This window comes from Lithobates pipiens, unplaced genomic scaffold (assembly GCF_037356315.1).
Source record: "Lithobates pipiens isolate NorthernLeopardFrog02 unplaced genomic scaffold, aLitPip1_a1.2 Scaffold_8, whole genome shotgun sequence".
Taxonomy (NCBI): Eukaryota; Metazoa; Chordata; class Amphibia; order Anura; family Ranidae; genus Lithobates; species Lithobates pipiens.
The window spans coordinates 619,580,513-619,593,339 of record NW_027507903.1 but is presented as its reverse complement, the minus strand read 5'-3'; the positions used below and the strand labels follow the sequence as shown (position 1 = coordinate 619,593,339).

Sequence of the window (12,827 nt, the reverse complement as noted above, 5' to 3'; positions counted from 1 at the left end):
AATGACCCCATTTTGGAAAGTAGACACCTCAAGCTATTTGCTGAGGGCCATGTTGAGACCATTGAATATTTTTTTTTTGTCCCAAGGGATTGAATGACAAAAAATAAAAAAATAATTTTTTTTTACAAAAAGTTGTCACTAAATGATATATTGCTCACACATGCCATGGTTATATGTGGAATTGCATCCCAAAATATATTCTGCAACTTCTCCTGAGTATGGGGATACCACATGTGTGGGACTTTTTGGGAGTCTAGTCGCGCACGGCACCCCGAAAACCAATCACCACCTTCAGGATTTCTAATGCCCCGTACACACGAGAGGGATTAAGTCTGACAGACCTCCAAAGGAGTTCCGCCGGAATTCCGCTGGAGTTCCGACGGAGTTCTGGCGGACTTTTCGACCGAACGGACTTGGACACACACCATCACACCAAACTCCGACGGAGTCGAACGTGATGACGTACGACGGGATTCGACGTAGGAAGTTCATAGACAGTAGCCAATAGCTGCCCTAGCGTCGGTTTTAGTCCGTCGGAGTAGCACACACACGAGCGAATTTTTCGAAGGGGACCGGGTCCGGCGGAGTTCCGTCGGGAAAATTTAAAGCATGCTTCATTTCTAAAGTCCGTCGGACTTTAGCTTCGCTAAAGTCCGTTGCAGCCCACACACGATCGGATAGTCCGCCGGACTCAGTCCGTCGGAGTTTGGATGTCGAAAAGTCCGCTCGTGTGTACGGGGCTTAAGGGTGCAAATTTTTGATTTCACTCCTCACTACCTATCACAGTTTCAAAGGCCATAAAATGCCAAAATAGCACAAAACCCCCCAAAATGACCCCATTTTGGAAAGTAGACACCCCAAACTATTTACTGAGAGGCATGTTGAGTCCATGGAATATTTTATATTTTGCTACAAGTTGCGGGAATATTACAAACTTTTTTTTTTTGCACAAAGTTGTCACTAAATGATATATTGCTCACACATGCTATGGGCATAAGTCAAATTACACCCCAAAATAAATTCTGCTGCTTCTCCCAAGTACAGGGATACAACATGTGGGGGACTTTTTGGGAGCCTAGCCACTTACGGGACCCCGAAAACCAAGCACTGCCTTCTGGATTTAAATATAAAATGCTACCAAAAAAACTGTTAGCGATCGCAAGGGATCAGGCCTGACTCTGCGATCGCTGCAGTTATGTGTTTAGTGTTTTGTAAGTGACAGTGATCGATCGATACTGCACTTGGGTGGGCTGGGCAGAGGGGCAAAACGCAGGTGCTAGCAGGTATCTGGGCTGATCCCGCTAACAATGCGTTTTTTTGGAACCCTAAACTGCTGGGGACGCTAGTATAGATCTGATCAGATGAGATATTGATCTGTTCAGATTCTATACCACTACGGGAGGTTTATGCTTTGCGTGTGGGTGTTAGCGGTACTGGCACTAACCTAGCGCTGCCTGGGGCGACGCAGACCCTGACCCTAAAACCTAATTGATATGACCCGCCGGGTGATCAGGGGGTTAAACCTTTATTGGGTAATAAATGGTGGGTGCCCTGATGCTATAAAAAGCAAACTAACCAGAGTCACCCGTAACACTTATACGGTGATCAGTGGTGAAAGGGTTAACTAGGGGCAATCAGGGGGTTCAAATTTTTATTAGGTAGTATATGGGGGGTCCCTGGCGCTATATAAAAACCTGACGGGGAACCTAAATAACTAACTGGCTAACCAGCGTCACCAGTGACACTTATACTGTGATCGCTGGTGAAAGGGTTAACTAGGGGCAATCAGGGGGTTAAAACCATTATTGGGTAGTATATGGGGGTACCTAACGCTATAAAAACCTGGCGGGGAACCTAAAAAAATAACTAGCTACCTAACGACACTAGTGACACTAATGCAGCGATCAGAAAAACGATCGCTTAGTGACACTGGCAAAAGGGGGTGAAAGGGTTAACTCTAGGGGCAATCAGGGGGTTAAAACCATTATTGGGTAGTATATCGGGGTACCTAACGCTATAAAAACTTGGAGGTGAACCTAAAAAAATAACTAGCTACCTAGCGGCACTAGTGACACTAATGCAGCGATCAGAAAAATGATTGCTTAGTGACACTGGCAAAAGGGGGTGAAAGGGTTAACTAGGGGCAATCAGGGGGTTAAAACCATTATTGGGTAGTATATCGGGGTACCTAGCGCTATAAAAACCTGGCGGTGAACCTAAAAAAAAAAAAAGCTACCTAGCGACACTAGTGACACTAATGCAGCGATCAGAAAAATGATTGCTTAGTGACACTGGCAAAAGGGGGTGAAAGGGTTAACTAGGGGCAATCAGGGGGTTAAAACCATTATTGGGTAATATATCGGGGTACCTAGCGCTATAAAAACCTGGCGGTGAACCTAAAAAATAACTAGCTACCTAGCAACACTAGCGACACTAATGCAACGATCAGAAAAATGATCGCTTAGTGACACTGGCAAAAGGGGGTGAAAGGGTTAACTAGGGGCAATCAGGGGGTTAAAACCATTATTGGGTAGTATATCAGGGTACCTAGCGCTATAAAAACCTGGCGGTGAACCTAAAAAAAAAACTAACTACCTAGCGACACTAGCGACACTAATGCAGCGATCAGAAAAATGATCGCTTAGTGACACTGGCAAAAGGGGATGAAAGGGTTAACTAGGGGCAATCAGGGGGCTAAAACCATTATTGGGTAGTATATCGGGGTACCTAGCGCTATAAAAACCTGGCGGTGAACCTAAAAAAAAACTAGCTACCTAGCGACACTAGCGACACTAATGCAGCGATCAGAAAAATGATCGCTTAGTGACACTGGCAAAAGGGGGTGAAAGGGTTTTCTAGGGGCAATCAGGGGGTTAAAAACATTATTGGGTAGTATATCGGGGTATCTAGGGCTATAAAAACCTGGCGGTGAACCTAAAAAAATAACTAGCTACCTAGCGACAGTAGCGACACTAATGCAGCGATCAGAAAAATGATTGCTTAGTGACACTGGCAAAAGGGGGTGAAAGGGTTAACTAGGGGCAATCAGGGGGTTAAAACCATTATTGGGTAGTATATCGGGGTACCTAGCGATATAAAAACCTGGCGGTGAACCTAAAAAAAAAAATAGCTACCTAGCGACAGTAGCGACACTAATGCAGCGATCAGAAAAATGATCGCTTAGTGACACTGGCAAAAGGGGGTGAAAGGGTTAACTCTAGGGGCAATCAGGGGGTTAAATCTTAATTGAGGGTGATAGGGGGCTACCCTGGACCTAACACTAACTGCCCTGACAGTTTTTACTGTTACAACTGACACTGAATGCAGTGATCAGTAAAGAAATTATCAATGCAATCAGTGACACTGTGACTGGGGGGGGGCGGGGGGGATCGGGGGGGGGGGGGTTTGTGTGCCTGTGTGTACCTACATGTCAGTGTAGTGTTGGTGCACACTTACTTTTAGTCTTCTCCTCGTAGTCCGGTCAAAAAGACCGCCCCGAGGAGAATGACATCACTTCCTCCTTCCTGTGTAAACAATACACAGTGGGAGGAAGCTTCTCATTGGCCAGGAGCGATCCAGAGGGGGTGGCCAGAAACCAACGGCCATCCCCTCATCACGGATCACTCCTGGAGCGAACCGGACTGCCGTATCCAGCGGGAGGGGGTCCGATCGGACTCCCCACCCGCTGGAAGGCAGGCACGTACATGTACGTGCTTGTGCCTGCCTGTGCCATTGCGATGACGTACAATGGCAATATGGCGGTCCTTAAGTGGTTAAAATCTCCTAAGACATACACTGAGATCTGAGGATAATTAGCAAGAAACCTAGACAAACATTGTAGTACTACCAAAGTAAAAGGTGGAGGCACATAAACACTAGCAATCACACAAGCATGAGATTCCCACATGACAAGGGTAGCCAGATGCCTTACTACGCCAATCCATACATGTACACCCTTTTAATCCTTATTTTATTAATAAAGACACAGACACCTGCTGGATGCAAATAGCCTTTCAGGTCTTTATTTTAACAATAAACCAAACTAAACTTTCATTCAAACTTCTGTAAACCATTTTATTTTACCATCTATTTTCTTATAACCAAAACCAGCTCATCAGATAAACAGTTGTTGATCCCTGACGACCCCATTTCTTCTTGAGCCTGTAATCCCAACTTTTTATGGCATTCGTCCCCAGCCGCCAACTTGCCTCAGGGACTTACCAACTGACCACAGACCCCCAACTTATTAGCTCGTCAGTCTGGCCAGCCGCCAGACCACCCGGGAGGACTCCATACCTATGATGGGTCCTAACCTTTTGCAAAACCTCATCTTAAACAGTATAAATTGTATACCAGCCGTCAAGGACCCTACCGCCACCCTCACCCTTTATGAACAAATATATCCCAAAATATCCCTATTAGGGGCGGGTGGGCGGGAACGTTCCTCCTGACCTGCTGCTCCAGACTGCTGACCTTCCTACTCTCACGTGCCTTCACATCAACTCTACTCCACCCACTCTTACTCCATCCTCCAATCAGGTAAGCCTTGAAGCTTCCTTAACCCCTCGCACCATTCCCCTGCGTAAGCCTTGCACCCTGTCATGTATGCCCTACGCTTACGTTGCACTATAGCTACGTACATGCCTTACCCATCAGAAAAATAAACCTGCCCTCAGAGTCTATTTGGGTATCAAGTTTAGTAAACGAGGTAGTTCTGGAAAATAATACACTAACACTCCTAGAATATCGATGCACAGAATGGTATTGTACAGGATATTTCGAGAGACGTAGTAAATTTGTAGTGTCACTAGTGAGATGAGTCTCCTGCAAGCAAATAATAGTGGGAGCTTAGTGTGAGAGAAAAGTAAAAACGACAGTCCTCTTTTAATTATCATGCAAGCCTCTCACATTCCAGGAGAGGACCAAATCTGTATGGTTACTCATTTAAACATACATGTGAAGAAATCCAGGGCCAGTGGGAGATAGGCCCGTGGCCGTGTGGCACGGAGGTCTGGTCAATCAGTGCACCATGGACTCTAGCGTGCAGGGGGTACTCCATGTAGCTGGCATGAATCATCTCAGTCTGGAGAACAGTATCTTGTGGTAGAATAGAACAACAATGTGTCTTGCAGAGGTATTGCCCAACCAGCCTGGGCCTGAAAACAATAAAAGAAAGATAAACAGTCTTCCAACCAAAAAAACAGAAGTTCCCATTGGAAAGCTTTCCAAATGTGCCTCGCAGGGCTATGTAAGGGGGATTAGCAAGGGCTAGGACCTCGTGTTCTTAAAATCAAGCACACGGGTTGCTGGTGAATGATGGAGTAAAACAGCAAATCCGGGTGTGTTCCTCTTTGAGCTCTATTGTTAGCAAGGTGAGCAAACAGAAATATAGGTAGGCAGGTTAATGCAATTTTCTAACTTGGATCATTACAACAAGCAGCCGCTAGCAGTTGTCTCTCATCCAGCCAGTTGGTAGCCATAACAGGGTTTTCAAAGAAGTGCACAGAACCTTATGCTACTACATGTAGTATGGGCGGGTAAAGCATTGAGTAAATTACTGATATTGCACACAGATATTTTTTCAGCTCCGTGAATTTTGTCCTCTGATTTTGAACTGCAGCTGAGAAATCTGGATATATGGATACTTTGGTGCCTTGTACTTCCATGTTGGCCTTTTGCCTAGCCACACAAAGGCTAATATCTCTGTCTTTATAGTGTAAGAGCTTCAGCAAGAATGGTCTGTTATTGCCCCCTGGTGGAGGTGGCAGAGAAGGCAGGCACCCTGTGAGCTCTTTCCACAGAAAAAATGGAGTAAGATTATTTCTTCCAAACGTGTTAGCTAGCCAAATTTCAATTAAGTCAACAGGGTTCTTTCCTTCAGATTTTTCAGGCATGCCAACAATACATATATTACTATGGTGCAGCCTGTTCTCCATATCTTCAACTCTAGCCACTGTTTCTGTCATTTAAGCTACTTTCATTTGAACATCTTGCAGAAGTGGAGGCAGTTCATCCTCTATTGAGCTCACCCTACCCTCCAAACCAGTAGCCCTTTCTCTGATTTTTTTTTTTTGCATGTCATGTCTAATATGCAGTATACCTTCCTTCATACTTTTAACTTCTGTTGACAATTAAGTAAGAGAGGAGCCATAGGTATGTACTGCAGTGAGGATTTCTGGCAGAGAGGATTCTTGATGTTCAGAGTCAGAGGGGTCTGCTATTCCATGTGGTGGGAGGGGGGAAGAGGGAGTACTCACTGTGATCCCATTAGCTGCCGTCGCCAGTTTCTCTGCTACATGCTGCTCCATGTGCTGAGGTTTCAAAGCGGGATGTTCTTTGCCGCTTTGGCTGCACAGGAAGTGTGTGGCTGCAGCACAGATTTCTATCCACCTGCACCGTGTGCATACTTCTCCAGCATGGATGCTGGACCAAGTGTTGTCGGTCCTTCACTGTGCGCTGCCGGAGCGGGGATCCGCCATGTTGGATCTGCCGCTTGGCATGAAAGCTCTCTTCCTGCCTTTTAGTCCTCCCTGCCTTAGGAAGATTATGACTGGAGGTCGTTGTAAGGGTGGCTCCACACCAGGAGTGAAGTGTATGGTCAATTTCTGCAGGTAATCATGCTCACAGCAGGAGGAATGGTGGGTACCAGTGCCGTTGTGAGGCACGTCTTTTAGCATGTACGGCCAAGCCACGCCCCCTTCTAAGAAAGTTTAATGGGATTTAATATAACCTGCTTATGACACCCTATCATGAGTTTGTGGTCCTCAGACCTTATTATCTTTACACTAAGCCCTTGTACACACGGTCGGAGATTCCGACAACCAAATCCGTCGGATTCTGTCCGTCGGATTTTGTCTGATGGATCTTGTCCGAAACTGTTGCATACACATGGTCGGACGAAGTTGTCGGAAAATCCGATCGTTCAGAACGTGATGACGTTATTTCGTTACAACGGGACTATGTTCAGGCTAGTAGCCAATAGCTTTGATGTAGGAATTTGATCTGAGCATGCGTGGCACTTTGTCCGATCGGAATTCTCTACACATGATCGGAGTATGTCCGATCGGAGCATTTTGTCTGAAAATATTTCCGGCAAGTTGGAAAATTTGGTCCGACGGATATTCCGACGGAAACAGTTCGATGCAGACCACACACAGTAGGAATATCCGACAAAAAGCTCCAATCGGACACATTCCGTCGGAATCTCCGATCGCGTGTACAAGGGCTTAGGGTTTATTTACACTTGCTTCAATATGTGTGATCGGACACTGCTTTTTTAAAGCACTCTGAATGCCAATCAAAGCGCCCGTAACTAAATAAAATGGTTACCTTACAGTCCTGTTTACACTTTGTGTTTGCTTTGCTTCGCATCAAAAAGTATACTCCATGTCACTTTCTTGGTGCTTCAAAGCCTCCATAGAAGACTATGACAAAGTTCGCTTACAGTACCCACAGTTTTTGAGAGGCTTTTAATTCAGCTTTAGCATTGCTTTCTTTTGGAGGTATTGCAAGTATGAGATGTACTATTAAACCAACAAGCGAACCAGAAAGATGTCAACAGCAGTCACTTCCGGTTTAGTCTGGACTGGAGCGCAGGTGTGCAATGTGGGAATGCTGTAGCGGAAGGTGAGTAAGAAAAATAGAGGTGACCTACTAGCAATAACATAACCCAAACCACATCCCAGAAAAATCGAGAAAGCAGAGGAAAAAGGTCCCAGGGATAGTACGGGTAAGGGTTTTGATGAGTATCAATGAGTTAAAGAAGTATAGAAAAAATAAAAATAAATTATTCAAAAAATATATAAAAATACATAATAAAACAATAAATAGAACAGTACAGTACAGATAAAGCTCCAGAAAAACAGGCCACAGAGACTCTTTCTATATCAAAAGCACAAACTGACATATCAAAACAGGATACCTAACATGTTTTGGAAAAATCATTACAGTTCCTTCTTCAGGGGTATGAAGATATATACTGTAGTGTCTAGCATAAAGACTAATAAGTACAAATTAGAAATATAATATATAATGTAGCACTAACCCCCGAAGGAGCTGCTGGTTTGATTGGGCTTACCGTTACCTTCTTCTCCTCGATTTACATCTAGGGGTTCCTGTGGTAGATGGCCCAGTAACTTTAGAGACTGACGACAGATCCGCATAAAGGGATTTTTATTTGCAAAAAACGTAGTTAACGAATAGTCTTAAAATAGGATCAGAGTGTTAGGAAGAAAGTTTAGGTACTCTTAGTGTCAAAGTCAATAATAAAGGGTTGCTTACTTTGACTAAATCCAGAGAATAGCCATTCACAACTGGATGTTCACTCAAGTTGGATAGTCCCTCTCTCAGAAGGCCTAGCAGCCAACAAGGTGCTTACTCAGGAATAAGTCTCTGGCACATACGTTGTTGTAGAACATGCAGGAAACTAGGACTTGTAGAACACTCGTGTGATACCTGGATCTATCAGCCAGTTTGGCGATACCCACGAGACTGGATTCACTTAGGTACTTCAGCTCCGCCAGGCTCTTGCTAAGAAGCCAACCCGTACGTAGCCTTCTTCTGAAGAGTCCTCCCCTGGATAATTACAAAGTTGATGGGCCTCTCCACGACTGGAGACAGCACCGGACCACCTCGGAATCCTTTCCTTAGTTTCCTTGCTGGGGCTAACCAGCCCCGAGACAAAGTCGGGAGGATCAGCACCGCAGACCATAGCTTTCCTGGGGGCTGGTCAGGAGGACCAGGACCATGGAGTCAGAACATACTTCTGGACCGGAACCCCCAAACCACGTGACATCCGCGTCTTAAAGAGGGATTCCACCAAAAAAAAAAAATATTAAAAGCCAGCAGCTATAAATACTACAGCTGCTGAATTTTAATAAATGGACACTCACCTGTCCCGGGTTCCAGCGATGCCGAGGCCGATCGATCGCTCGGCCCTCGGCTGCTGCCGCCACCATTCTAGGTGAGTGAATCAGGAAGTGAAGCGAATCGGCTTCACTTCCCGGTTCCCTACTGTGCATGCGCGAGTTGCGCCACGCAATAGGAAATCTCCGCGCTGTCACTGGGACCCGTGTGTGTCCCAGCAGACAGCGCGGCAGGGCAGGAAATGGCGTAGACTCCCACGGGAGTCTATGCCCAGAAGTGGGTGTAAATACCTGTCTTTGACAGGTATCTCCACCCCCCTGAAAGGTGTCAATTGTGACACCGGAGAGGGGGAATGATCCGATCAGCGGAGGTTCCACTTTAGGGTGGAATCCCGCTTTAAGTACCCTCTTTCAGAAAGCACAACAAGAGTGACACTCCCACTGGGCGAGCTCCAAGAGAAAGTAACCTTAAAGCACCCAACCAGACTGTGGTTCCATGCCTGCCAGAAGAGACAGTGCCCCCTATGGCCAGGCCGAACACCCTATAGTCCAGTCAGACTGATGCTGAGGTCCAAATTTGGAACAATTATACCCAAACCAAACTGCAGTTCAGGTGTAACATTACCTTTCAAAACATATAGCGCGTGCTCTTCAGGAGCCGACGCTACAATAAGATTTATGCATCAGAACATTAGGACAAAGGCATACACACATGGCAACATATTTTAAACAAAAAACGGAGGCGCTTACTAGAAATATTTGGTTACAATTTGTATGATGCTGGTACGGGATGATAACTTGATTCAAACAGAGAGTATTTCAGCGCCCCGGTCTTCGAGATTAGTGTTCTCAAAATGGAATATTCTTTGATTTTTCAATTTCTAGAAAATATTCAAGTATTTATAGACAGGCACACATGGTAAGCCTGGTTAGGCAGCCAGTCAAATCAAAAAATTCCAATCAGAAAATTCAAAAGGGCATGAACAAACACCCGGATGAGGGTGTATAAGTCAATGCCACTAAAAGGAAAAAAAGGAGCAGCTATGCGTGGGGACCGGAGAGAGAGGACTAAGCAGCAGAAGATCAGCAATGCTGGGGGACTGGAGCAGGAGAAACCAGCAGATGTCACATGTGGTGATCAGCATAGGAGCAATATAGCAGGAGGTGATTGGGGAGCAGAGAGAGGAGGATCAGCAAACCAGAGGATTAACAGAGCTGGAGGTTACTACTAAGCGGAGGATTAGCAAAGCTGGGTTTACTACTGAGTGGGGCATCAGGAGAGCTGGGATTGCTACTGAGCAGGTGGTCTGCTGAACTAGGATACTGATAAGCTGGGGATCTGCTGAACAGAGGTATTCATGTTCTGGGGTCTGCTGAGTGGGTGTACTACTGAGGTGGGGTTCTACTGGGCCCCTTTAAAACAAAAAGAAACTTAACACACACACACAGGGCATGTGCCAAGCTTCATTAAAGCTTAAAAAAGCATCACCAAAGCATAATTGAAGCACCTCAGAAGCATCATCAAAGCCTCAAAAACACATCAAAAGCCCTAAGGGCTCAATTACCCTTGCTTTGACTTTAAAACACATTAAAGTGCCTACCGTTTCAACCTGCTTTTTTGATGTGTTTTGATGGTCCGATGATGCTTTGGTGATGCTTTTTTGAAGCTTGACAAATGCCCTGTGTGTGTGTTGATTTTTGATTTGTTTTAAAGAGGCCCTGTAGAACCCCAGCTCAGTAATACACCCATTCAGTAGATCCCCAGTTCATTATTACCCCTGTTCAGCAGATCACCAGCTTAGTACTACTTTAGTTCAGCAGATCCCCTGCTCAGAATTACCCCCAGAACTTCTAATGCCCCACTCAGTAGTAACCCCCAGCTCTGCTGATACTTTGCTCAGTAGTAACCCCCAGCTCTGCTAATACCCCGCTCTGTAGTAACCCCCAGCTCTGCTAATACCCCACTCTGTAGTAACTCCCAGCTCTGCTGATTCTCTGGTTTGCTTATCCACCTCTCTCTCTGGTCCCCGATCACCTCCCACTATACTGCTCCTATGCTGCGACATGTAACCTTTCTATTTTTTCCTGCTCCGGTCCCCCAGCTCTGCTGATGCTTTGCTGATCTGTCCTGTCTCTCTCCGGTCCAAGCCCATCTTATGCTGTAGCATTCCCATGTTGCATACTTTGTGTGCAGTCTGCTAGTTGCTCCACCACAGTCCAGACTGCTGATGATGTCTTTCCAGTTTGCTTGTTGATTTCTCAGTGCATCCTGGGATATCTTATATCTGCAATACCTCCAAAACAAAGTGAAGCTAATGCGGAATAATAGTCTTTCAAAATCTGCAGGTGCTGTAAGCGAGTGTTGTCATAGATGTCTATGGAGGCTTTGAAGATGCTTTGAAGCCACCAAGAAAGGAACATGGGGTATAATTATTGAGGTGAAGTTAAGCAAACACAGCGTGTGAACTGGACTGTAAGGCAACCATTATATTTAGTGATAGGAGCTTCGATTGGCATTTAGAATGCTATAACCACGTCAGCCCCGTAAGATTTGGCCCCTTAATGGTCAGGCCATTTTTTGATATACGGCACTGCGTCGCTTTAACTGATAATTGCACGGTCATGTGATTTTGTACAAAAACAAAATTGTCATCCTTTTTTTCCCACAAATAGAGCTTTCTTTTGGTGGTATTTGATCACCTCAGCGATATTTATTCTTTGTGCTATAAAAAAAAGAGCAACAATTTTGAAAAAAACAATATTTTTTACTTTTTTGCTATAATAAATATTCCCCAAATTTATAAAAAAAAAAGAAAATTGTTCCTCAGTTTAGGCCGATATGTATTCTTCTACATATTTTTGGTAAAAAAAAAAAATCGCAATAAGCGTATATTTATTGGTTTGCACAAAAGTTATAGCATCTACAAAATAGGCCGGGGATAGATTTACTGCATTTTTATTATTATTTTTTTTTATTTTTTTTACTAGTAATGGTGGTGATCTGTGATTTTTATCCGGACTGCGACATTGCAGCAGAAATATCGGGCACTTTTGACACTTTTTTGGGACCATTGACATTTATACAGTGATCAGTGCTAAAAATAGCCACTGATTGCTGTATAAATGTCATTGACAGGGAAAGGGTTAACACTGGGGGGTGATCAAGGGGTTAAATATGTTATCTAGGGAGTGATTCTACCTGTGGGGGATGGGACTGCCTGGGGGAGGAGACCGTTTTTTGTTCCTAAGCATTAGGAACAACTGATCAATCTCCTCACCCCTGACATAAAGGAGATCTGTCTATTTACATTAACAGACCTCCGTTCTGTTTCCGTGTGGAGCGATCGCAGATGCCCGGCGGACATCGGGACCTCTGGACGCGCACATTGTCTCAGTCATCGCATCGCGGGCGTGCAAGCACCCCCTAGTAGTCTTAAAGCGGCCAACATACAGCTACGATGGCTTGCCCAGGGGAGCCAACCTGCCGCAGTATAACAATGGCGGCTGGTCGGGATGCAGTTAATAAAGTGTAATCAATGTCAGATTTTTAAGCAAGTCTAAATAAGCCCTTAGTGGGGTTTTTTTGTTTGTTTTTTAAGCCCTTAGTATTTAATCCAATAACAACACATGGAAGAAATGCCCATAAGGGAAACACTACAATAATATTTCTAAAGTCACGCCGTAAACACACCATATTTTCATTTTCATTGCAAAGTCTATATCTGTGATTCTTAACCAGGGTTCCTCCAAAGGTTGCTAGGGGTTCCTTCAGCTTTGGACAATTTCTGCCTCTCAGATAAGTTCCCACCGACACCATTGATCTTTTTAGTTTATCTGTGAGGAGGTAATTCTTTACAATGACCACAAGTGTAAGGACCATTCTTCCCATTGACCATCACACTAATGTATCATGAGTTGTAGATTTATAATTTTTAGCAGGGGTTCCCCGAGACTGGAGAACTA

At 44.8% G+C, this 12,827-nt stretch overlaps 1 protein-coding gene across 1 annotated transcript in view; it reads left to right on the top strand.

Annotated features, from left to right (window-relative positions):
- Positions 1 to 12,827, top strand: part of LOC143961445 (vitelline membrane outer layer protein 1-like) — a 100,481-nt gene that overhangs the window by 41,407 nt on the left and 46,247 nt on the right. The gene's annotated exons all lie outside the window — the stretch shown is intronic.